The 25,422-nt window shown below is 51.0% G+C and overlaps 1 protein-coding gene across 4 annotated transcripts in view; it reads left to right on the top strand.

The window, feature by feature from the left end:
• ZFHX3 (zinc finger homeobox 3) overlaps window positions 1-25,422 on the top strand; it is a 401,385-nt gene that overhangs the window by 280,198 nt on the left and 95,765 nt on the right. The window contains exon 1 of one of the 4 annotated variants that reach the window (XM_032121507.1): window positions 20,614-20,624. The exons of the other annotated variants lie outside the window; for them this stretch is intronic. The gene's annotated coding sequence lies outside the window, so the exon portion shown is untranslated. Of the gene's footprint in view, window positions 1-20,613; window positions 20,625-25,422 lie in introns of those variants that run through there. 4 annotated transcript variants of the gene reach the window in all.

The following is a 25,422-nucleotide window of genomic DNA, read 5'->3' as shown; positions in this document are numbered from 1 at the left end:
CAGGGTGGATGAGTCGGGCTTCCCTCGCTGCCGGCAGCGGTCCTGCTGCTGGGTTGGGGATCCCACCAGCGCTGGCCAGCCCTGTGTTCCTCATTCCCCTCGGAGACGCTGCGGGTCTCGCTGAGGTCTCACTGTGCCGGCAAGAAGCCAGAGCTTCCAGCGCTTCCTTGTTGGCTGTGCTGGACAGATGTGTCCATCTGTCGGTGCGGGAGGTGGGTGCTCGTCGCCACAGCAACGCTGGCTGTGCGCGGGGCTATGAGCGCCAGGTGTGTATTGTGCGTGTCAGAGGTGGCTGTGAGCACAGTCCAAGTTCGTCCCCACACGAAATTATTTTTTGGTTGGGGATGTCAGGAAGGGAGCTCATGCAGGCCGCAGCTGGTGGTGGCTGCCAGCGCGTCCCAGGCGCTGCTGAGGTGGAGGGGACAGTGGGATGATAGCGGGTGCCGCTGGCAGGCTGCGGCCACCCGGCTTTGCCCTTGAGTTTGCTGCTAGGAGAGACACTTAGCTGTTGATTGTAATTTCATTATGTCACAAGTGCCAAACATGCCTCTTGCTATGAAAAGGCAAAGAGGACCAGCAGTATTTTTCTTTCCCCCCTCCTGGAAAACAAACATTTCACAGTGTTCTGAATTGTGTGGTGCACGTTGCTGTTGAACATGAGGATGCTGGCCCTGTGGTAACCAGGCTTTCAGGTATTAAATTTGGTGAAGGCTGAGCTGCGCGGGTTCCTTGGCATGGCAGTGATGCTGGAGTAGACAATGTGCTTGGCAGCTCTGGTAAAATGTTTTTTCCCATCCTCCCCCTGCCCCGGTATCTGGGAAAGTGGAGCCTGCAGGGCCTATAACACGTTATTTCTTAGTGTTTATTTTCATGGCCCACGTGTGCCTGCTGAAGCATCGGTCCCTGCCGGGGAAGATGGGAGCTAGTCCCAAACCCTCAGGTCCGAGCAGCAGCGACCCTGTGTCCTGCCTTGGGCTCACCTCGTACTTCCAGCTGCGCTTTCCTAGCTGGTGGTAGCCCACTCCAAAATGGCTGGTTGGATTAGTTGGGTAGCAGGGGGTTTAACCCTCCTTCCACACTGCCACCGGCTGCCTTGTGCAAACAGACCGGCGCTTGATGCGGAATTCAGCGTGCAAACGGAATTGCTGATGGTAACATGGCAATGATGTGCTTGATCCTGCTGGGTTGGGCAGTGGGTTTCCTGAGTGACTGTGACGTCTGGTGATGGGCTCAGACGGTTTTGGTCTTCTTGTTATAATGGAATTGAGTGAAGAAGGGGGAGTTGAGGAGGGTGCGGAGGCACAGCTGGCTGAGCTGCCATCAGGTGCAGGTTGTTTGAGATGATGCAGAATCTGGGGCTTCTTCTCCAAGGTGTGTTTGCTGAGGTACCATGTGGTGGGGAAAGCATGTTGGCAGGCCTGGAGGCTGGTTCAGGAGAGTGAGCAGGGAAAGTGCACAGAGCTACTTGGTGTTTGAGGCACAGGTTTGAGAGCTGCAGAGTCTGCAAAGCAGCCTTGCTCCTGCAGTGTGAAGGTGTTCTGGATTCGGGCTGTGCACAGCAGCTTGTGCGTTCCAGCTGTACCTCTGGTGTTGCAGAGGCTGGTGCGCAGCCCTTGGATACCTCGAAAGCAGAGCAGGGGCTCTGCCGTGCTGGGGTGCGGGAGGTTCCCGCACAATGGCTGTGGAGGCGATGCTGCCGGGCCGTGGTTCCTTGGGTGTGCAGCGTTGGACAGTGCTGGGTGCCGGTGCCAGTGCCAGTGCAGGAGCTGGTCTCGAGTGAACTGTAGCAGTGTGCTTGTGGCCGCTGGAGTGGTACCGACGGGTGGTCTTTGCTCTTGGTGCATGTCCCCTTATCGGGCTGAGGTTGCTTTGTGCTGTGGCATGTGGGTGAACGAAGGCCAGGGAGCGGAGGGCAGACGGCCACCACGTCCCCGTGTCCTTGTGCGGTTCCCACCGCAGCCCCTGACTGTGCCAGACAGAACTGTAGATGTCAGGCTTTGCACAGAAAGGAGAGCGGGGAGGGAGGGCGAGGAGGAGGCACAAGCGCGCAGCAGCAGGGCTGTGAGGTTCAAATTAACCTTCTGCTTTGTTGGTGTTGGAGTGAGGCGCCCCGGCCGCCAGCACAGTGCAGGCCCACCATCATTCATACGCAGCTACGTGGAGGAACGGGGCCAGGAGCAGGGCATCCTCCCAGTGCTGGTGAGGGAGGGGGACAGCAGGTGCCCGGGACACTGTTGGGCCCAGACACTAGAGGCGAAGGCGCCCAGTGGGACTCAGGGGCTGGCAGGACTCACCGTGTCCCCAAGGTGCTGCGGTCAGTGCCTTTGCATCCGACTTTGGGTGCTCTGGCCTGTCTTCTGGAAGCCGGGTGTGCAGCACCCGGGCGTGTGCTCCTACACAGCTACTTCAGATGTCAGAGCCTAAATTTCTCCTCTTTAATTTTCTCCTGTTAATTTTGTCTCTTTTAGTCTTACATACTTCCTTTCCCCGTTCCTTTCTTCTTGCTGTTTTTCATCTTCCGTAGAGACAGTTAAAAGCAGCTTAACACCGTGAGCTTGTTTGGAAGTCAGAAGATCTGTTTCAGCTCTGACACTGACTTTGGGCAGGACACCAAGTGTTTGCCTCTGCTGGAGGATGAAATGGGATGATGTGTAGTTCACATGCAGGGACTGTAAGTGGGGGTTAATTGTGAAAAATCATAACATGTCTTAAATCCCCAGAGCATTGTTTCATCCTTAAATTTTAGGTGGAAGTACCTGCTGTGCTGGGGGCAGCTGTGGAGCAGAGGGATTGTCCAGAGCACCTCAGCACCTCCCAGCAGAGCGCTGTGCTCAAGACCTGTGCTGTGGTACTGGAGAAATGGAGCTGGTTCGTCCTTTGTTTTTGACACCGTCTCATCCCTCCTGGTGTTGCCGCTTTCTGGGGTGCAGTGCGCTGGGGTGGAGGACTGGTCATGTTGGGCAGGGTTTGTAGCCCTACAGAGTCCAAGTCTAATCTTAAAGGCACATGTGAAGGTGTAGGGAGGTGTACATCCTGAGCGCCTGTTCCTCAGGATGAGCTCCTGTAGGCATGGCGTTGGGCCTGCAGCACAGCTGGAGGAGGCGGCAGCGGGGTGGAGCGTCTGGTTGGTTGTGTTACTGATCGAGAAATGAGGATGGTGGACAAGAAGCGCGCACTGCCCCACAGCAGGCTGGTGCTGGAGGAGGGCTCGCTGGATGGGTTTTGTGGCAGTGCATCATGGCTGGCAGAGGGGAGAGCGGGTGGTGAGCTGGATGCTGCTGCCAGCCCCATGCCTTTTGCTGGCCACGGAGCGGGTTGTGAGCCGTGTGCTGGCGTGGGGTGCCCAGCCCTGGCGAGGGTGGTCAGCACCACGTGCGCCTCCGCTACTTCAGAAACCAGTCACTCGGCGAGTAGCAGTGCCTGTCTGAAGGAGCTGCCACAGATTTTTTTTTTTCCTTGATTGCCTTATTTTAACCAGCCTCTCCACTGTTTCCTCTTTATTTTGGGCAACATGGAAGTCCCAGAGGTTTGCATGAGATCCTGGAAATTCCCCAGGTGGTGGGTCTGGTGCCAGTGCAGCCCTGCGTGAAAAGCTGCCTTCATGGCAGGCTTGCAGCGGTTTCACCTGGAACTGCAGATGTGTGAACAACAGAGCCAAGCTCTGGAAGTGCCCGGGGGATTGCTTGGAGCCTGTGCAAGAGGAGGAGGAGGATTGAGCTCTGATCTGTACAGCAGTGGCTGGGGTCAGCCTCACGGGAGGAACAGCATGACTGACTTCTCTTCTCTTGAAACCTCCCAGCTGTGCCCAGGGCTGCAGACCTAGTTGCCAGAGGCCCCCTGCAAGGTCCTCTGGCTCTTGGCAGTACAACTGGGAGTGTCCAACCAGCCACTTCTCTAGCCATGTTCCTCGTTTAAGCATACCTTTGTGTCTCTGGAGTGATGGGATGCTCTCTTGGGACTGGAGGTTTCCTTCCTTGAGTCCAAGTAGCCACTGGCTGTGTGAATGTCTGCTTAGTTCAGGCAGGAACTGGATGTCAAGACTGATTTTTATCCCCCCAGCGATCTTTTTCTCAGTCCCTTCTTGCTTCTGGGTACAAAGCCCATGGAGTAGCAACGGTCAGTGAGATGCTTTTGGTGAGATTCCTCAAGAAGCACTGGCTGTCCTCTGGAGATCTGAAGTTCTGTACCGCTGGAGAACATGAGTGGAGAGGTGTTGGGCAGAGACATAGGTATTTTACTGTTGGTGGTGCTCAGTGGGTCTTCTGCATTTTAAAACAAAAAAAAAAGCGGAGAAACCAAAAAAGCTCCATCTGCCATTAAAGCGTAGTTGCCAGGAGGTGGAGGGGAGGAGTATTTTGGTCACAGTTTTCCCCTATGCAAATATTTGGGATATTAAAAGCTGTGTCTGTGTCTTGTTGAAGGCCTTGCTGGACTGTGGAGCAGGACTGGGTGATTTCTCAACTGCTGTTTTAATTTACTTTTGTTAAGGCTCAGCTCTCTCCATTAGTCCCATTACCTGGATGTTGAACAGTTCCAAGCAGTGGTTTTGGCTGTGCCTGACCAGCACGGAGGGGATGAGGGCCTGAAGTCAGCCCCATGGTCCAGGTCACTATGAGGAGGCTGGGGCAGTTCTGAGCCCCAGAGGTGATGTTGGTGACTGCTGTGGAGATGGTTCCTGGCTCCCTGGTGCCTGGAAATAGAAGGACTGAGAGTCTTAGGGTGCACATTGTTTACAAAAGAGGAAGAAAATGGTAAAATAAAGGTTCTTTTTGTAGAAATAGCTACAGTGAGTACTGTGGGAGAAAGGACAGAGGTGGTGTTCTTTAATGTTCTCACGGTGTCTTGAGTGTAAAAGTTTTTTTGTTTGGTTTTATATTTTAAAGTTCCTTCTTCCTTCTATGAGCCTCTTGCACAGCAGAGGAAGAGAAACACTTAACAAAAATAGAGCCTGTGTTTGCCTAAAATGAGGTTGCTGTGGCATGTTTAGGACTCGAGACTGTGACTTTGAAGCTGACTGCATTTCATACTGCTGATACCCTTTTAACTGTCTTAGGTAAACAGTTCAATTGGGCTCTGAGAAATGTCTGGTGAAAACTGTGCTTGGCTCCTCATTCTGACTGTTTCAGAGGTTTTCAGAACAAATACCCTCTGCTTACCAGCGCTCTTCCTGCTTAGAAAAGTTTGCATTGATTTATTATTATTTTTTCAAAGGATTTACTTGCACATTAGAATGCCCTGTGGACATTATTTTCAGTTCAAGGAGGGTTTATTTTAGTTTGGCTTAATTGAATTGGAAACAGTTATGAGCTGTACCAAAGCAACTTGATTTCAAACCGAAACAGGAATGTCCACGAGCAGGTTCACACTGCTGTATTCACATGCCTGCACTGAATTCCTCTTGTTTGCCTGTGTGTAGGAACTCTTGGCAAGTAAATCACAGTGACGGCTCAGTGGTGCTGAGGCAGGACCTGGAGAGGCTGCTGGGGCTGGTGTTTTATCTGTGTGTGACACTGATGCTGCCACCAAGGCCAGCCTTGCCCTGGATGCTTTTTCCTTTTGCTGACACAGAGCTTTGGGGCAGTGGCACGGGGAAGTAGTTTAGGGAAGGGACCTGAGTTAGAAAAACTGCTAAAGGACGGGGGGGAAAAAAGCTTCCTCAAAACATTTTTATTTTTGGTTGGTTTTTTGCCAGTTTCCTTTTAATTTGAAATAATCATGTGGTACAGGTTGAAATGGCTTTGCTGGAGCGGAGGGGAGCAGGCAGGCAGGACCGAGGACTATTCCCAGAGGAGCGCTTGCTCTGCTGCTGCCCGAGCCAAAAGCATGGTCCCAGTGTGGGGCTGGCTCCTAAGTGTGCATTTGGTGTAGGGTGCTTGGGAGGAAGGCACTGCTTTTAGTCATCCTTGTTTTGTTACTCTTTTGCCCTTTCAGGAGTACAGCAAAACTCAGAGGATCCCTGTGCAGCCCTTTCACCTAAGGAAGCTGAGCTATGGCTGAGGCAGAGGCTCAGCTGAAGGGTGAGCTCCTTCTACCATGGAAGGAGGAGCTGGTCCCCACAGTGCCCTGGCTCCTTTGGAGCATCCTTCTCCTATTGGGAGCTCTGGCCTGGGGAGCTGGGTGGAAATTGCTGGTCTGTGCTGTGGGTGAGCAGCTGGGGCTGCTGGCAGCCAGGGCCTAGTCCCTGGGCTCTGCCGTGTGCGGCTCTGGCCCTGCTCCAGCCGCTGCCGCGGGCTTCATGCCCTGGTGCGTTCCGTGTGTTCCGTGCGAAGCCAGCACCTGGAGCTGGCAGCCTGGATGGCTTCTGTTTGTGGTTTCACCTGCCTAAATAAACAAACAATCTGTTTGCTCCCCCTCCACCCCCTGTTCCTCTGCAGCAGCACTGGCCAGCGTTTTGATGAAGGATCTGGATCCTGTTTTCTGAGGGGTCTATACCTGCCCCAGGTAGCTCCTTCTCCTCCTGGGGTAGCTCCCTCCTCCCCTGTCCAGTGCTCTTTGCAGTTCCAAACCAAGTATTTGCTGCAGGTTTTGAAACTGATTTTGGTTTTATTTAAGCCATTGCCTAATCTCATGTCCAAGGAGTCTCTTCTGTGTCTTTCTAACTTTGCAGAGTTCTGGGATGTAACTGGTGGCAGTGGAGGGGCTGGCAGAGGCTGCACCGGCCACTGGCAGAGAGGAGGGTGGCCAGGCACATGCTGTGCCCTGCCCTGGTGCGGGTTGTGCTGGGTCTGGCTGTGCTCCTGGGTCTCAGCTGTGTATGTGTAGTGTTCTCTGTGTGCTTGTACATCAGGTGTGTTTAGACTCTACACTGAGGTCTGTCTGTCCATCCACATCCAAGCACCAGCGCAGTGGGGGCTCTGTTGGGGACATCTTTGTATAGATGCCCCTTTTCCTGGTCATTACAGAGTGATTCCTGTGTAAAACCTCCAGATTCTGATTGTTTCCATAGACTGATGATTTCTTAATGGTTTATTCTTTATAAAGTCATTAGTAAAGCAAAACATCATACCCCAGAGTGAAAATGTGATCTTAACTGGCTCCCAGGCGAGGACAAGCAGAAGTGTTTTCTCCTGCAAACACACACTCAAAAGCCAGAAGGGTGGTTTCTAAATCAGATGATGCAGGACCTGAGTGTGGAAATTGCTGTTAGAGCTGCTGTGATTTCTTCAATAATGTGTGTTCTGAAACTTTGCATTTAGGGGTAAAAAAAAATCTAGTCTAGAATATTTCTACTGTACCGCTCGTTCAGTTGTGTGTTGTCTGTTGTGGTGGGAAGCTCATCCATTCATCCTGCCTGCCGGCTCAGACTTGGCTCCCGTTGGGATGTGTCATGCTGCTGGCTGACTGCAGACACAGTGGTGCTGGTTTCCAGCACTGTTCTGAAGCTGCGTGTTCCTCCTGTGCACAGGGCTCCGTGTACCCTGTGGCAGGGCCAGGCTGTGCTGCTTTGCTCTCTGCCTGAGCTGCAGTGATGAGAAACTTGCATTTAATGAAAGTCACCATCTAAGGTTCTTGGGATCTTGCCAGTGAGAGTTTCCTATTTAAAATTAGAAATCAGATTTCATTTTTCTTTTTGTGAAGCCTTGATGTGAACTGGTAGTTGCTGGAGTTTTCTTTTAAATCCCGAGATCCCAGCTGAGGTGACTGGGGGGGAGGAACACACAGTTAAGCAAAACCCTAAACAGTGGAATTGAAGATTTTGTCTTTTTGTGAGACAAAAAATAGTAACTTTTGTGTAATACTGAGTCCTCAGTGGTAATAAGTGACTCATTAGGCAAATGCAAAGTGTGTAAAGGCAGGGAGCTCTGAGCCCATCAGGGTGCTGGCAGGTGTGCAGGGAGGGCCCGAGCTGGAGCTGGGAGGGTTGCTGCCAATGGCACCTGCAGCCTCTGCCGGGCAAGGAGGAGAAACCTCCGAAGCAAGGAGGCGAGGTGAGGTGAAATGTGTGATAAAGCCTGTGGCCATAGTGGCTTTTGGAAGGGTAAACTTGTTGAACTGCTACAGTAGCTGGATTTTGTTCTGTTCAGGTAATTTGTTTCAGGCTTTTGGGCACATTCTTTTGCTATGTCAGATGTGATTTGTTCTTTGTGACATGGGTCTGTCCATCTTCCCTGCATGGCCACTGTGGTGGGAAGCCTGCTCTACCCTTATCCCGGGTGAGGAGCAGCACGGCTGCCAGAGTGAGGAGCTTCCACTTCGGCTTTTCTCTGGCAGCTCTTACTTCACTGTTGACTGGCATTGAAGAATTTATCCCATTCCTTTGTTTTACATGCAAGGAAACCTTATCCCTGTGGCTTCTGTTGCTGCTGGTTGTAGGAGTGTTGGTGGAGATAAGGGCCCGTTCCCTGTGCCCCCCCGGGAGCAGCTGGCAGCTTGCCTGCCATGACCCACAGGAGCCAGGCTGGATCTCTGTGTACTAATGGGCCTGCCTTGTCCTGCCTTGTTTGTCATGATTTGTGGCTGCATTTGTATGCAAATACTAACAACTTGCTGCTGAGTTAATTAGTGTTTTTTCTCTTTGCTTCCTGGAGCTTAAGCAAAAGGTCTTTATTCTCCCCATTTCAGTGGTCTGAGCTGCTCCCCCCCCCCACACCAGCATGCCTGTGCTGGGTGTCCTTAGGGCAGTTCAAGCCCAGTTGCATGAACTGGCTGCAGACTCTTGGGGACCTCAGGACAAAGGTGTCTGTTGAGGGGTTGAGGTGGTCACTGCAGCTGGATGCTCTGGGATTGAGCACTTCAGAGTTGGGGTTGAGCACCTTAAATGCCATGGGATGGATGATTCTCAGACAAGATGCTCCAAGGGTGGCTCTGGTGACCTGGACATGACAAGGATGGAGTGGGAATTGCTGGCCTTCCACACCAGCTGGGAGTTGGATTTTTGCTTTGACAAAGGCAAAGGCAGGCATTTCTTCCCCTCCCAAGTAGGGTATCTTTGTGTCCTTGGTTGGGCTCAAGGATTTTACTCATTTTAATCTTTCATTCCATCTCCTTTTCTGTGGGCCTCACAGGTGTTTGGGTCTGCCAGAGCCCCCAGGTTGGAGGGGTTACCTGCTGTGCTCTGGGGCAGGTGGGGTGGGCAGCAAGGAGACCCTGGGCAGGAGCTGCTCCAGGGGCCGTGGTGGTGCCCAGGCTGTGGCTCCAGCCAGCGTCAGGAGTCCAGGCAGTAGTGCTTGTCCCACTCTGCCTCTTTCTGCCCTCCAGCCAAGGCTTTTTCACAGTTACTGAGTCAGAACTTCTGTTTAGTTTTTAAGGCTTTGTTTTTATCCTGGAAGGCAGGGCTGTGGCTTCTCAGTAGCAGGGGTGACAGCATCCAGCTTGAAGCCAGGGACTGGCAAGTTCCAGCTGGAAACCAGTGGCCCTTTGCCCCTGGGTTGGTAAGCGTCACCACCTTACTCATATTTGAAGCCTCGGTGCCTTATTGCGTGATGGTGGAGGAGTGAAGGTGAGGTGGGGTGGTAAGTTGTGCAGCACTGCATCCCGCTGGAAGAGGGGATGTACCCACTCATTAGTGTGGAGCTCCCCATCCTATCAAGGAACGTTCCCAGGAGTGGCAGCTCACTGGTCAAGATACATTTCCTGATCCCAGAGCCCGAATTGCTGCATGTTTTCTAGTCATCTGAGGACTAATGAAAGAGAGGGGGTTTGGAGTATTTTATTTTGGTTTCCTGTTTCAGTGCCCCTCTGAGTTGAAGAAACGCTTCTGATACCCAGCAGTGTTTTTCACCACTGGATTTTAGACATGGGAGATGTATTTTTCCCTACTCTTGCTTTTCCATTTCACACCCTGCAAGGCAAAGGAATGTGGCACTGCAGACTCACCATGCTGCATTTTTCTGAGGAAGTACAGAAATGAGGATTTTTCTGCAATCCTTCTGAACAGATTCCCAACACTGTAGTGGGCTTATAACTCCGTAAAGCTGAGACTTCGTAGGAAACCCAAGTGAGCCTGGGTAGGGTCCAGGCAGGAGGGGTTGAATTTAGGACCTTGCAGAGTGAAATACAGATTTTTCTAGTTCCATTTGGGCTGTTGGGACCGTGTCTGTCCTAGTGACTGTCTCAGTGCAAAGGTCTGAGGTGAGAAGCAGCTTAAAAAGGCTGTGTGGCATGTGAGGAAGCAAGTTAGCTCTTAATCATATCATATTGGCCTCCTTTGCGGCTGATACATCTGCTGTAAAACGCTTAGTGCTGAGTGCCTGATTGGGCAGCCCATGCTAAGTGTTCAAACTCCTGCTGCCTTTTTTCTTCAAACAATATCTTCTGGCTTCCAGATTTCTGATAAATTGATAAGAGGAATTGCGTGAGTCAATAGAGTTGTAGACACTTTGCCAATATAACCCTAGCGCTATTGATCTGCCAGTAAATTAAAGTCTTACTTAGAGGCTGCCGATATTTCTGATCTCCTGCCTCACCAATTACACCCTCCCAGCTACCTGGGAAAGACAGCGATGGGAGACGAGGCTGCCGAGGCTTTTCCAAGCAAGTGGGGCCGTGGCGTGGCAGCCGATGCCTGTGTGGGGCCAGGGGTTTGGGGACTGGCGCTGGCACCGAGTGCGGTGGCACTGGGGTGGGTACCTGTTGGGAATGCTGCAGAAGGGATTCCTTAGGTCAGGGTTGAGCCTCCCGCAGCTCCTGGGCACAGCCCTGGCTGCAGGAGGATGGAGACAGTTCAGAGGGGCAGTGAGCCTGTGTCCCTCGGCTGTGTCCAGCTAGGGAGCTGCCCTCAGCCCTCTGCCTTCCCTGGCACGGAGTGGCCGATGCCATCAGGTCCCGATGCCATTGGGATTGTGGTCCTGCAGAAGGGCCTCTGAAGAACGGATGCTTGCTGGAAGATGTGGATGCAGGGAACCCCGCTGCCCTACGGCTCCTTCCCTGCTGCCTGCCCTGGGCTCTGCCCCTTGGCTGCTGGGTTGAGGTCCGGACAGAGCGGGGCTTTCAGCTGTCCAAGAGGCCATAGATCAGAGAGCCCCCGCCAGGCTCCCACGTCGTCCCCACCCCCGGCCACCCACACACCCCCTCCCCTGTGAAGTTTCAGTGGATTCTTGCCCGATAAGCCCCTTTCAAGTCTCATTTACGTTTGAAAGTCCATAGCTAGCTTTGGGAAGAAATCTCCAGATAAATGCTGTGTTCTTTCTAATACCCCAGAGCGAAAATCAATGGGAGGGATAATTCCTTCCCTTGTCCTACATGGACTTTCATGTGTTTCTACCTCCAGCAGCACCTTTTAAATAAAGAGAAGCAGCAGCCACCCTCCCCTTTCTACTCTGCCCCCTGGGTCCCAGCCCAGGCCTGCCAAGCGTAGCGGGATGCAAGGTGTGGGGGTCCCTGTGTGGAGACGGGTGCTCAGCTGGGGGGTTTCTGTTGGCCCCTTGGGTCCAGTTTGGGCTTTTACTGGGAGAAAACTGCACATCTGTCTGGATTTGCAGGACTGGCAGTAGGGATGTCTCTGGGAATTCACATCCAGAGTGGTCTGTAGCTGGAGCAGAAGACCCAGGTCTTGGAGGTGGTGGCAGCAATACTGTGGTGAAGGGATTTAAAAAAACCATTCATTAAATCCAGTGAAGTGAAGGTTCTTGTCATATAAACTGCTGCCAGGTGGAAGATGGCCCTATAGTGTTATCAATTTTTAACCTAAGCTTGTGCAGAGCACTCTGGGCAGTGATGTCTCTTCTGCCAGGCATCCAGCAGTGCCTGCTATGAGGCACATCCAGTTTCCAGAAATACCTTACAGGAATTCGTAGCTGGGACTGGTCTGAGACAGCTGCTCCAGACTGCCCTGGAACATGCTTCTATCTAAAGGTTGCATCCTCCTGCAATGAAGTTCTTTATCTGGCCACTTCCTTGCTGGCTGCACTGAGCTGCATTTTCCCTGGTGTTGTGAAGTTATTGTATAGACCGTACATTAAAAATTGTAACTATTCCAAATCTGCTGTTTTGGCAGGGAATCGCTGAGTCTTGTGATCTGTCTGTAATGGAGTGGAGATGCTGAGCTGCAGCAGGATATATTTACACTGAAAGCTTTTTCATGGAGGAAACATCTGAGCAGCTGAACGGCATGAATGATGTCTTTAAATTTCTGGTAGCTCCTGGTACAGTGCTGGCAGCAATGGGCAGGTAAAGGGGAGCAGCTGTGCAGGTTGCCTCCCCTGGTTAGAAGAGCTGAGGCAATGGGTGAGCTGAGGGAAATCCTGTGTGGACCAGATCCTCAGAAGAGGTGCTGTTAAAAAGGGTGACTCAGTCCTTACTGTATTGAGATATTTGAATCCTGTTCATGCCTGGTGATGCTGATGCCCAGGGCAAGGGCAGGTTGGAGCAAGGCTTTTCTACGTTTCCAAATAAGTTTTCAGGGTTTCCTTGAGGCTTTTTGCTCCCTCCTGGCCACAGCTTGAAGTCCCACAGTGCAAGGCTGGATAAAGGGTTTGTGAAACTTTGTGGATGGCAGATAATTCCTCACTTCTTTTAGCTGGAGCATGTAATGGATGAGGAGTTCAGCTTGTTTTTCCACCCGTTTCTGTTGGCCAGGGCTGGAGCTGCTGCCCGCAGCTCTCTCTGGAGCAGGGAGTCGCCCAGAGTGGCTTTTGTCATAAATACTGCACTGCACTCAACAGGGAACGGTTAGCATCAGGATGAAACCCATTCATTAGCAGTATCTGCATGCCTGCCCAGGTTCGCCTTTAGGATTGGGATCGGCTGAAGCTCTTTCTGGTGGGTCAGTGATGATTTCTCTCCAGCTGCCAGAGACAGAGGTGACTCGACCACTGGCCCTTGTGTTTCTCCTTTGCATCCTGAAATATTTGGTGTTCTGTATGTGAACTTAATGACTGGTTAACGGGTTACAGTCTAATACCTCTAATTCAAATGTCTCTCAACTTGCAGGAAATCTAAGTTTGGGATTTTTGTGCTCTCTGCCAAGGCTGGCATTTGGACAGTGTTCCCTAATTTATTTCCACAAATTGGAGAAGGCTGTAATTTACTATTTTAAGAAGCGCGTGTTTCAATAGACCTGTAATGAAAAAAAGAAAGTTTGGTGCGTGTCTGAAGCTGTAAGAATCACTGGACTGGATCAGAACAGTAACATGTAGTAATTTGACCTTTGCAAAGTGGACAAATTCTTCTTAATTTTTTCCTCTGACCTGTCTGCAGAGCAGTGTATTCATAGTCACAGAAGCACAGACTCGAAGGGGCTCTCACTGTACCAAGAGGGTATTGCTGGCACCATGGTGGTTCTCCTTAGGATCTTGCTTTGGAGATTAGGGACCCCATGCCCATGCTTCATGACTTGTAGTTAACAGAGGGAAAAACTTTAACTCCTACCCTAAAACTTGGCCTGCAGTGATACAAGAATGTGTTTTTTTGGGTGGATAGTGAGTAAAATAGGTCATAGCTATTTTATATGTGTGTTTGAAGACTTACGACTCTGTCTTTTCCAAAGCTTTACAAGACCAATTCCCCATTGAAACAAAAAGGTTCACATAACCTTCAAAGCAAATCTTGAGGTGTTTTACCCCACCTCTCCAGTACCTCCAGTTTGGTTCAGCCTGTGAGCTTCTGGTTTCGGGGTGAGCGAGAGCTGCCCTGCACTGTGAGTGAGTAGTGCTGTGGTTGTGGTGGTGTAAGGCAAGCTCATAGGCAACTCCTTTGTGTGTTATCTAGCAGAAAAACAGCATGTGAAGCGCTTCTCCAGTCATCTCTACACATGACTGGTCTAATTGTTTAAGGTACAGATTTTGCTACGTGTCTGTTCAGCTGTTTTCCGGCATCATTAGTGTATTGGAAGCAAACCCCGCTGGATTTGGGGCATAAGTCTGTGGCTTTGCTGCCACGTTGGAGCAAGTGGCTCATTGATAGTTCCTGTATTAGTCACCTAACTTCATGTTTCACCTCAAATATTAGAAAGGAAGTTGAGGCTAGAAGTAAAGTGTTTCTGTAAAATAGTAAAAGTTGTGTTAAGATAAACACTCCCACAGGAACAGTAACTTCAGAGGGCACATGCTCACCTCAGGTTCGGAGGCTGTAAGACTACATTGGACCATGTCTCTGCTGTTGGCCCCCTCTTCCCACCAGATGTTCCAGTACAGGTGTCTAACATCCTCTGAAACACAGGTTCGTGGTGGAGGTGGTGGGGTGGGAGGGGGTGCACGCCTGCATTTACCCCTCGAGTTAGCTGGTCTGTAACTTGCAGACACGACCTGTCAGACATTGTCCTTGGTGGGCCAGCAGAGGTGTGGTGGGAGCTGTAGCAAGTGCCAGATGCCCAGCAGTGTATTAAACACTAGTTGAGTACAGGAGGGCATATCACAGGAGAGAGATAAGCAAAGTTCTCTGATTGTGGATCAATAAAGGTTAGTGACATCATATCTCAAAGTGAGAGAACCTGCTTTCTGCAGACCATTTATCAGATTGCAGGCAGGAGCAGCATTAACCTCTTCCTAACTAGGGGTCTGCTCCTCATCTGCTTCCAGACCAAATCACCTTCCCTGTCTCCCCAGAAGGCTCCTGACCGTGCCTGTGAAATTCCAACAATGGCACATTGGCGTGGCCATGCCAGAGGGGTTCTCTTTCAAACGCTTCTGCTCAGCTCTCTGCAGCATGCCGTGCCCAGTGGGAGAGCACGGTGCTGGGCCGGCTGGGAACGGGGTCACAGCATGCACTGCTGTTGGAAGTGCTTCCCATCTTGGTTTATCTGCAGTTCTCCAGTAAGTTGATGCTGTTGCAGCCTTGGTGAGGTGGAAGATGGCTGTTTATCAGTGCTGGAACATGATAAAGTTGTGTTGGTTAAAGATTTGGCACTATGCCAGGTGTGTTGGGATGTAGTTGTTAAAGGCATCCTTAGTTTACTGGTTTGGTCCTTAGATTAACCATTTTTCTATGGTAGCAGTGGCAGCGAAATCATCGTAGATGGTCTTCAGGAGGAGTTGTGTGGGGCAGCTGGAGGCCTTGGGCGCAGTGTGTGCTCCCCTCCTCGAGGTGTCCGTCCTCCTGGGTCTGCTGTTATTGTTACCAAAATAGATTAAACGTAAACTGAGTGGATCAGCCCATTCTACAGTCCCGTTTGTGTGCTGCGTGTGGTGAGGCACCAGCTTTCCACATGAATGCAGCTTCTGAATGTGGGGGGTGTGGAGCCGCGTGCCTCGGTCGGATGAACGCAGCGCCGGGAGTTGTGGGTGACCCCGGCATGAGCAGCTCTGGCGAGCTCCACAGGGACAGCCTTGGGAGCACACCGGCTGCTTGATCCAGCCCAAGGGGACCCACCAGTCCCCACCAGTTTTTTTAACATTTTTCACTTTCTGATCTTGTCTTCAAGTGGCTGGTAACATGAGATACCTGCAAATGAGCAAACCTCCCTCTTCTCCAAATGCCAGAGGAGTATTAAGGATCCTCCAGAGCATCCATGCCCTGCAGTAGGGAGTAGGGTGTAGGTTTTCCTGCTTTGCAGGTGCAGGTCTCTTGTTTTCCATGAATGAAAGGAGAAACTGCTGCCTGGAGGAACGTGTGGTCAAGGTTTAGAGATAAGATTGTGAGGACGGATGACAGGCAGAGGGTCAGGGGCAAGAACAAAATTAATTCCCTGAATGAACTTCTCTTGTCTAGCAAGGAAATACCAATTTTTTCCAGAACCTACAGAGACTTGAGCCATAAAGACTTTCTGATTAGCTTTCATCCTTTTTCCATTGGTGATTTCTCATGGCAAGGAGCCCTTTTCTGTGGTGCCCTGGGCTGTGCCCCAGGAAGTGTCAGGAGGCTGTGCTGCTGCATGTCCTGGTGGGCTGGGGGGACCCTGGTGATGGAGCCTGTGCTAATGGGCTGGTGTCCAAGTAGAAAGTGTATTTTCAATGAGGAAGTGCTGAGATATTAGTGGGGCCTGGATTACCCTGTGATTGTGCTGTCAATACTGCTGTATTGAGTCAGAGAGAGCCTGCACGACACAGGGAAACACTTAGCTCACTGCTGCTGCTTATTGAGAAGCCAATAGCAATTTACGTGCTGACACTTGACACCGAATCCATTCCCAGAGGTACTCCTGCTAAGCCACTGCTGGGCTCGCCCTCACACCTGTGCCTTCCCTCGGCCTCGGAGCTGCAGGTGTGATGATGCTGGGGCTCCTCCAAACGCACCCGCCTGCTGGAGGGGCTGGCAGCTGCCCCTGGAGCTCTGATGGGACAGGCAGGTGGGGACCAGCTCCGTGGAGAGGGGTGGGGAACCTGCACTCCAAAGAGCTGGTCTCATGTGGGATTAGCTTTATTCGTGTATTCAGTGAAGAAGGGGGAATGTGGGTGCCTAAGTGTCTGGGACCTCTGGACTGGAGCAGCTGGATTCCTTCTGTCCTGTTTGTCTTTTCCTGAGACAAGCACAGCTGAGCCTGATGGCCTTTCTGGCATACACACACACCTTTTAAGAAAAACTTAAGATCATCTGCTGCCAAATACTTTCAAGAGGAATAATAACATCCAGGATATTTCTTTGAGGCTGAACTCCCTAAAATGGGAACTAAGCCATGAAGGAGTGAGGATGGGATGAGAAGAGAGCTGTAGTACTGGAATGAGATGGCTGGAGGTGGGAAGCAGAACATGGGGAACCTGTGTCCTGGTGATGTGCTCAGCAAGGAGCATCAGGTGCTGGTGCTGGAGCACTGCAGGAGGCCTGAGGAGTTGTAGACCCAAGTGGATGGTCTTGTCATTGTTTTTTACAGCCCCAGTGTGCTGGAGTAGTAAAGCTCCTACTGGTTTTTAAGTGCAGTTCTTCCTGTTTTGCTGCATTGCCTGGCAAACAATTTTAGACATTCTCTGTTAGCTGTGATGTTGTTTTTTGGTCACCATTCCCTTTGCAGTTTCCTTGTGTGCTTGAACCTCCTGGGAGGGTTAGAAAACCCGTGTCCTAAATCTAAAAGGAAACAAAGCAAGTGTGCTGCATGAGGGAGGTGCTTGGAGTGACTCTTCATTTTGCAGAAGTAGAATTTAGGTCATGTCGCAGGTCATGTTTCACATATCTGTGTTGCTTCTTGCTGGCAGGTTGTTGTAGCCAGTGTGTGGTGTCGTGGCTCTGCAGCATGTGGGGAGAGGAGGGAGCAAGCCTAAAGCGGTCGGTGTTGGGCTGTCCTGCAGCTCTCCGAGGAGAGCGGGGACGTGATGGGGATGTGTCACAGTGTCCCCAGACGGCTTCTAAAGCAGGCTCTGCTGTGCAGGTGGCCTGTGACCCTGTGCGGGGTGGATCGTGTGGCTTTGCTGGCAGCTGGTCAGGTATCAGCCTGCCGAGGCTGGGAATCGGCCTTCCCTGCCAGGATGCTCTGGGAACGGTGTGCCTGTCCCCCTGCCTTGCCAAGCTCTCGTCCCAACACAGGTGTTCCCATTTACAGTCCAGAGCCAGAACAAGCAGCAGGTGCCTGTTCCAGAACTCACTGCTGTGTGTGGTGGCTGTAACCAGAGCTGGGACAGGGTGTGGCCAGGAGCCCACCTGGAGATCTCTGGGGACCCAATCACTCTGTGTTTCCGCGATACTGGCTTCTTTCAGACACTTCAAAAACTGTGGCAAAAAACAGTACAAAAATAGATTTGGTGAGAGTGTAACCAGGGCAGCAGTGGCACATGATGGAGGGGAGCAGAAGAAGTAGGCCATGTCTGCATCCAGTGCCTGTTGAACCTCAGTGGAGGGTGAAGCAGCAGGCCCTTCTGCTGGGATGCCGCATGGCTGGGATGGCAGGTGTGACACCTCGGCACGTGCTTTTGTAGAGGTCCCTATTGCTTATTCTGTTTTGTTCTAGTCTAGTGCTAATCTTGTTCAGCAGTTGCTCCTCTTAATTATTGGAGTACTTTTACAGAGATGTAGCAGATTAATCCTTTTAGTTCTGCTTGCTGCCAGAAGAGATTGCCACCATTATTCCGGCGCTATGGAAGGAGAGGTTGGAGCATGAAGAAGCAGGGCTAAATTTAGACAGCTTGCGCTCACACATGCTGCTCTGTAGCTGTAGAGGAGCGTGTGGTGGCAGGTACCAGTGTGAGCAGGGAGCATGTATGCAGGTAGGTGGGGCTGGGGCAGCCCAGCTGAGTTCTGTGGGTGTCACAGCTGGGTCACGACCTGCTCGGAGAACCCCGGCAGCTCCTCGGCGCATTTCCAGCAGGGAGGGCAGCTCCAAGGCATCCTTTATCTGGTCCTTGCCTTGCTGGAACACAAATATTAACTGACAAACAGTTGCATAATAAATGGCACAGTCACTGTGGCCTGTTGTTCTTATCTTCCTCCATAAGAAATAAATAGTGAAAAGTAGGAAAGTTAACTTTCAAACCAATATGCCTCCTCTGTGCTGGCATTAGTGAGGCCCCAGGCATGCATGAGGGCTGCTGAATTTGTGTCCCAGAAGCTCAACTCAGAGGAAATGGAGGAGTGTTCCCATGTTACCTGCTGGGTCACGCAGGACAGATGAGCGTGTGGGCACTGTGGGGTAGCACATGCCAGCTGCCTGACACAGCAGGGCTGGGGACCTGAAGCCTTAGGTTTGTGCTGGAGAACCTCTGCCCCAGCGCTTGCTCTACCTGTGGCTCCCCATCTGCTCCCCACTCAGGTGTTCTCTCTAACGTGGTCACAGTCATACATGTCATTCCAGCTGAGATCTTGCAGTGCTATTATTGTGCCCTTTATTGCTTCCTTGTCTCCACAAATAATCTGAGCAACATCCTGGAGATTGTGTTTGCCACTTGTCCAGCTGCATCCTTTGGTTCATCCTGACCAGTGCATTAGTCTGTCTCCTCCTGTGTAATTCCCAATTGGTAAACCCTGAATTTACTGCAGAAGCTCAGAGTTTTCCTGTCATAACCTCGGATTTAGTTGCTTTCTCGTTATTCTAGACCTCAAATCCTAGCTTGTGTAACATTCTGGTCTTCTAGTGTGTTGGATATGCTTCTCAATTTAATTTCATCAAGGATCGGTGGTTTCTGCTGACTGGCAGCAAGGCCAGCAGTGATGTTAGTGCAAAGGCTCCCAAGGCCTTTCAAGAGGGGAAGCCTTTATCCAGGGCAGTATTTTCTTTCCATCATTTTGGTGTCAGCTGCTCTTGGCCTAGTTTTATGCCTTTTTTAGATCATAGCTAGTGCCCATCTTCTCCCGCACAACTCCCCAGTGCAGTGTGGAAGAAGAGGCAGTTCTTTCAGTAAAGGGAGACACAGGGTTAGTTTTCACAGCGTGTCTTTATGTTTGATCCTGGTCTTCATTTATTGCTCTCTCTTCTATTATTCTTGCCTTCACAGTACTTCCTGCTTTCTCTGTTAGGATGGAAATAAACCCCACAGCAGTGTCTTCCCAGCCCTGTTTGAGCACAGGTATTTGCTGTCTGTACCCGGCATAGATCCTGAGCTGATGGATGGTTACACATATCTGATGCTGAACCTGTTGAAAATGTACTTGGATATTCTTAATTGTTTCAGATTGTGTAGATTTAGATTAGATATGAGGCCCTGCCACAGGGTGCTCAGAGAAGCTGTGGCTGTCCCATCCCTGGGAGTGTCCAAGTCCAGATTGGACGGGGCTTGGAGCAACCTGGGACAGTGGAAGGTGTCACTTCCCATGGCAGGGGGTGGAATGAGCTAAGCTTTAAGGTCCTCTCCAACCCAGCCCAGTCTGTGATTCTGCGACAGCTGCTATTTTCAGCTCAAATCATGAAACACGAAGAGAAAATGCAGAGGGGCTGGCAGGTATCTTGAAAGTTGAGGTGAATGGTCCCCTGGGGGTGGGGTGGAGCAGTTCTGTGTGTGCTGGTGGGTTTCAGTTGTCTGAGCCGATCTCCCTGGCTCTGGGTGCTGCTGCTTTTGGGGTGGCTCCTTCATACCTCTCTGCTTTGGAACAGCAGCAGGTCTGTCCTTGTGCTGCTGCGCTCCAGGTTTCCATTCAGTCTCCCTCAAGAAAGATGGGGGCATTCTGGACCTGGGTGGTTCTAGTTTGGAAAGGCTTATTCTTGGCTGATGTATCTGAGAAAGCAGTTTAACCTGAAGTGGTCTGTGGCTACTTCACAGTGCTTGCAGGTGCCAGTGGAATGAGAGCCAGGTGTGGGGTGGGAAGAGGACAGTGCCATGCTGCTGTGTCCTGGGGTTCAAAGGGAAAGTAACGATTTGCCTTTTCTCTATACTTGAATTTGAGTCTTTACAAGAAGTAAATTCATATAAAGAATAATAGAAACTGAAATGAAATGGATGATTATTACTGAAACCTTTGAAAGAATGCAGATTGTCCCAAAGCAGGCATTCCCCTGCAGGGCTGTCCCAGTCCCACTGCCGGAGGTGGCTGGGAGGCAGCAGTAGGTCAGGACCAAAGAGACCCCATGTTACACCACAGGTTTCTTTTGGCGTGTTCAGCACCAGCTGTGTTGTGCAGGGCAGAGCATGGGGATTAGGGGTGGGTGGGGAGCTCCTTGGCACAGCCAGCAGTGCTGGGTCTGCCCTGATGGTTTGTCCTGCTCTTCCTTTTACCTTTGTTTCATTTTACTACTACTTGACTGGAATTTTGTTGAATTTACGGTCTGTGATTTCCAGTGCTCAGGGTCAGGGGTGGCTGTCCCACACTGTGTGTTCTGGTGCCTTCTGAGGTGGTTATCGAGCAGCTCCCTTGTGCCTGGCTCCGCTCCCTGCGTCCCTCGCAGCGCCCGTGTGCCGGCTCCTGACGCGCCCCGGCTCTCGTTGCTGCAGGAGCTCCCAGCGCCAGCAGTGCGTGATCCGCAGTCTGAGCCGTGGCTGTGACGGGTCATTCTGGCAACTGCAGCTTATGATTAAAAAGAATATCAGTCACTGTCATCTTGGACCCCAGCACTGGTGATCTGACAGTCCACAATGCATCAGCTTCTTCCTCATCAGGGGATCTTAGACTCAGGACTGCCCCCAGGGTTGTCCTGTGACTCAGGCTGATACCAAAAGGCTCTTCTCATTTCATGACTAGCACAGCCAGCTGCACTATTTCACTGCCTGAAGATGCGTCTGAGAGACCCAGAGGATCTTCTAATTCCAGTTTTTGGCTGGATCTTCAGGGCCTCCTCCATTCGTGGCTTCAGCAGAGCAGAGGGTTGGACTGTAGCGACTGCTGTGTTGTCACACCCTGGAAATTCCCTTATGTCCTCGGGGAAGTCGGAGTCTTCATGTTGGCCTGCCGTGGCCTTCAGCCTTGCAGTTCTTGTGCTGGACAGTGGCTGCTGCTGAGATCATCTTCACGGGGGCTGGTTTGCAGCTGTGCTTTGGGAACCTCCGTCTCGTGTGACCGGTGCCCGGGGCAGCCGTTCCCTGGCTGCCAGAGCTCTGCCAGTGGTGTGCCTTGCTTCTCACTCTGCAAACCCATGGACCTTCCTACAGCTCTGGTGTCTCTGAGGGCAGGTGCCTCTGTGTGGGGCGAGTTGGGGCAGAGGGGCTGATGCTTCACCCCCATGCCTGGCTGTTCAGAAGTCCCAGGTGTCCATGTATCTTACGGAGAACATGCATCTCTGTGCAGAACACAAGCTGATGTGTTTTCCAGACCTGTGTCCCTTGGAAAAAAGTAGTCATGTAGGGGTTTGTTTTCCTCTTCCTTCTTGTTCCCACTTTCTGTCATGTGTTAAAATTTTATTTTAATTGAGTAGCTTGTTCACAGCTGTATCTTTAATGCTGGCATTTACCATGGCTCTGAGAGATGTTTTGAGTAGGATGGAGAACCATCCATAGGATCATCCATGGCAGTGGGTGATTCACATCAGGAAATGAGTTAGGCAACAGAGTTAAGGAAATGTTATCTATTAAATGTCTTCAGCTTATCCCGTCCCTTGAAGAGCTGGGGGCAAGGAGCAGATCGGGCTGAGCTCCGAGGAGATGGTGTGTGGATACATACAGAGGGGCAGATTTTAGGGAGCTCAGAAAAGGGTCTGGCATTGTCTGTGGCTATGTAGTCCACCAAACACTGTCATGGGCTGGGCAGGTTTTCAAAGGTCTGATGGCTGATTTTATGTCCCCATGGAGCCTGGAGCTCAAATGGCAGCTGGCTGGGCTCCAACTCCTCCTGCTATAGTTTGTCTCACTGTGTCACTGAGAAGGAAGGACCTGAATTCAGTTAAGGATGAGGGGAAGAGGACATTGAGGAGGGCCCTGAATCTCAGAAAGCTCAGGGACGTGCCTATAAAAACCTATGGCTTGAAAATCATGTATTTACTGTTTTTATTGATAAACAGAGTGTACAGGGCTACTTCTCAGCCTCCCTTCCAGACTGATCCTCTTGGATCAGCTGATGGAGGGTCAGTCACTCAGCTTTTGATGCTCCAGAGGCTGGGCTGGATGAGTAATGATTCCTTTAGGCCTGGCTTCCTGGAGATACCTCCTTATCCTCCTTCACCCAGGTAATTAAAACCTTGTCAGCGCGTGCTGGTGGCGGGATGTCTGCTGCTGCTCCCGGCCCTAGGGGAGGGATGTGGGGGGGAAGGAGGTTGTCTATTAGAGACTTGTTGTGTAAATGAGCTCATTCTTTGTGGCTGGGCAGAGCGGAGCAAGGGAGAGGAAGGAGCCGCAGACAGACATTGCTCTGAGGTGGTGGCCTGGGTGGTGGGGTGAAGCATCAGCTGTGCAGCCCTGGGTGGGCACAGGCTGCAAGTGAGTTGTCACGATGCAGAGCAATATCTTTCTGTAGCTCAAATTCTTTCTTTTCTCCCATCTTTTCATGTGCCCTCTGCCACAAACCTTTGAAGAAGGCCTTCATAATTAAGCTTTTCCCAAATGGGGTTTTGCTTTTGAAAGAAAAATCACTTTGCATTTGGGGGTTTGAATTTGAAGGAAAAATAAGGAACAATTTTCCCATTTAATTTCTGTTCGATCTCTTTTTAAGTCACTTGGTATTTATCATACTGAATTTTCTCTTAAACCTCTGTTCATGTTGCCCTGTATATTGCCCCTTCTAGAATTTTTTGAAATAAAATCAAGTATGCATGTTCTGGTACAGTACTAATTCTGCTCTCAGCATGGGCAAGACATGGTTAAGTTGGACCAGTGAGTCCTTGGTTTTCCTGTGAGGAAACTGTTAGAGAGTAAATGCATCTTCACTGGCATGCAATAATGAAGTTGCAAGTCTTGGAAAAGCTTCACATTGTTCCAGACTATTTTATGACCGAGAGGTTTTCATTTTTTCCCATTTAGTAAAGGTGACCTGTCTGACTTCTGCCACTGTCAGGAGCGTTGGCCATGGTCACCGTACACACACAGTCACGTTGTGTTGTCCCTGGAGCACACAGGTGTGGCCAGCAGTTGAGTGTGATTTAGGTAAGTGTCACACATCTTTGCTATTTGGAACTTGGATGAAGAGGAAGAAAGAAGTTGCCTTTGGAAATGAAGATTGGATTTCAAGCCAGCTTTTCAGATGGGCTGTGACGTAGAAGTGGATAATTTCTCATGTCATTCTCTTCTTGCACCTTCCATTGCCAACTGCAGTGTGCACATCAGTTGAGTTGCTGAATCAGTTTCTTCCTTTCCTACCTACGTACAGACCTGGTCACAGAAGATGGATTTATCAGATATGGCTCAGCCTGTTCCCTCTCTAAGGCATTTGGCATGGAGAAGTCAGACTGAATCTTGCTGTAGAGGCTTTCCCCGTTCCCTCTACCCAGGAGCCTGCCGGAGCCCTCACCTGTTGGAGAGCAGCCCTGTGTTTGTGGGGTTGGGAGCCAGCGCTGTTGCCCCTGGGGCTCTTGGAGCACATCCCAGCCTCTGTCTGTTCCAGTCTCCTCTCGCTCTGTTGTGCACCTTCCCTCGCTCAGAGCTAAAACATGAGCCAAGAATTAATTGTTTTGTGTCGTTTTCCCCCCGTGTTGTGTTGTGGTCTGATTGGTATCTGGGCCCATTGGGCACTGGAGGCATTTGCTTCCCCTTCTACGGAGACAGCTGTTGGAGAGCTCAGCAGAGGCTCACAGTCCTTACTGGACTGCAGGTGCTGAACAGAAAAAGTGCTGTTGCCAAGTGTGGATGCCCAGGGTGTAGGTGGGAGGGCAAGGGCTGCGGGCTGGCACTGGGAGCACTCTGTGCGTGTGCAGGACCCAGTGCTGGTGGACGTGGGTTTGGCTGTTCCGGCCTGGCTCCAGCTGCCCTGTCCAGGCTCTCTGGGCTCCAGGGCAAGCCAAGGGATCCTCTGGTGGTGGTGTTCCTGTTCGTTACCACTGGCTGCACACTGCAAGCCATGTCCCCACCTGAGTAGCTTAAGTAAACTTTCCACGGCAGGAGGTGTAATCAGAGGTTAAATAATTAAGTAACATTTATTTGACATTTGTATGAAATTCACTGCCATGGAATTTAACTCAGTGCTCAGAAGAGGGCTCTGAGGGAGGAAGTGGCTGTAAAGGGTGAGGAGGAAGGAAAATGTGATGGGGCATAGGGGAACCTGGGTGACTTAAAGGATTCCAAATTGGAGTGGAAATTATAATACTGGTGTTATCATAAGCCTTGTCATTCATCCGGCTTTAGGATTTCTAGAATGGTTCTGGAATGCTCTCTGGAATACAAGACTCATCTTCCAAGTCCAGACTTGGGAGGTGGAAAATGCAGCATTGCTGGGCGGCTGCAGTGGGACTCTATGGGATGCAAGGATTTGGGGATGCTGAGGGGGAAGCTTTTCCATCACCTTTCCGTGTTCTGCCCTCCAGGGGCAGAGTGGGTGCTGGGGCTGGGGACTCCTCAAGGACGGCTGGGTCTCGTTGCTTCAGGAGCAGAGCAATGGCAGCACTGAGGGAATAGCGAGGGGTGCAAGAAATGAGGTTTCCATCAGTGTTGGCTAAAGAATTTTGGAGCTTCATGGCTTGTTCTTAATTAAAGGCTGGAGTCTGTGGGTGCTGTACTCGCAGGGCTGCTGGGATGGCAGCTGTGGCCCTGGGACAGCCCTTTCATCCTTACACTTCACCTCTCTGTCTTTCTGCTTTCTTTAGAATGGCTGAGGCTGTCTCTGGGGGCTTTTATGTGGATATTTCTCATTGTTGGGTTTCAGAGAAGCACTTGACCAGGAGTCCATGTTTCTAGTAATTATGCTTCATAGGGACGTATTTCCTTATGCATTTAATAGGGCTCTGTCTTTGAGCTTGTGCTTGGCCTGAACTCTTGAGCAGGGGCCTTGCACGAGTGAGATGGGCATTAAAGGCTTTGATTTTCTGCAGGGCAATTATTGTGGCCAGGTGAGGAAGAGGAGGCCATTTAGTGAGCCATGAGGGTAGAGGCGTTAAGACTCTGACATTAGTAATCAGTTGAGTGTTTCAGGTTCCTGAGTTCAGTGGCCGTTCACGCTGTAGGGATCCCCAGGTGACCTGCAGGCTTTGAGCTGTGCCTGAAGAGACCTTTTCAAGGGAGCTCCTTTAACCAGACGGTTTGTCTTTGAGCTCTGCTGAAAAACTGGGTTCTGAAGATGAGAAAAAATTTCCTAGTGCACCTTCTAATTGTTCATTTAGGAGCAGAGCTCTCCTCC

Source organism: Corvus moneduloides, chromosome 12 (assembly GCF_009650955.1).
Source record: "Corvus moneduloides isolate bCorMon1 chromosome 12, bCorMon1.pri, whole genome shotgun sequence".
In the NCBI taxonomy this organism is placed as follows: Eukaryota; Metazoa; Chordata; class Aves; order Passeriformes; family Corvidae; genus Corvus; species Corvus moneduloides.
Note: the sequence above shows the minus strand (reverse complement) of the source record. Positions and strands in the feature narration are given on the sequence as shown.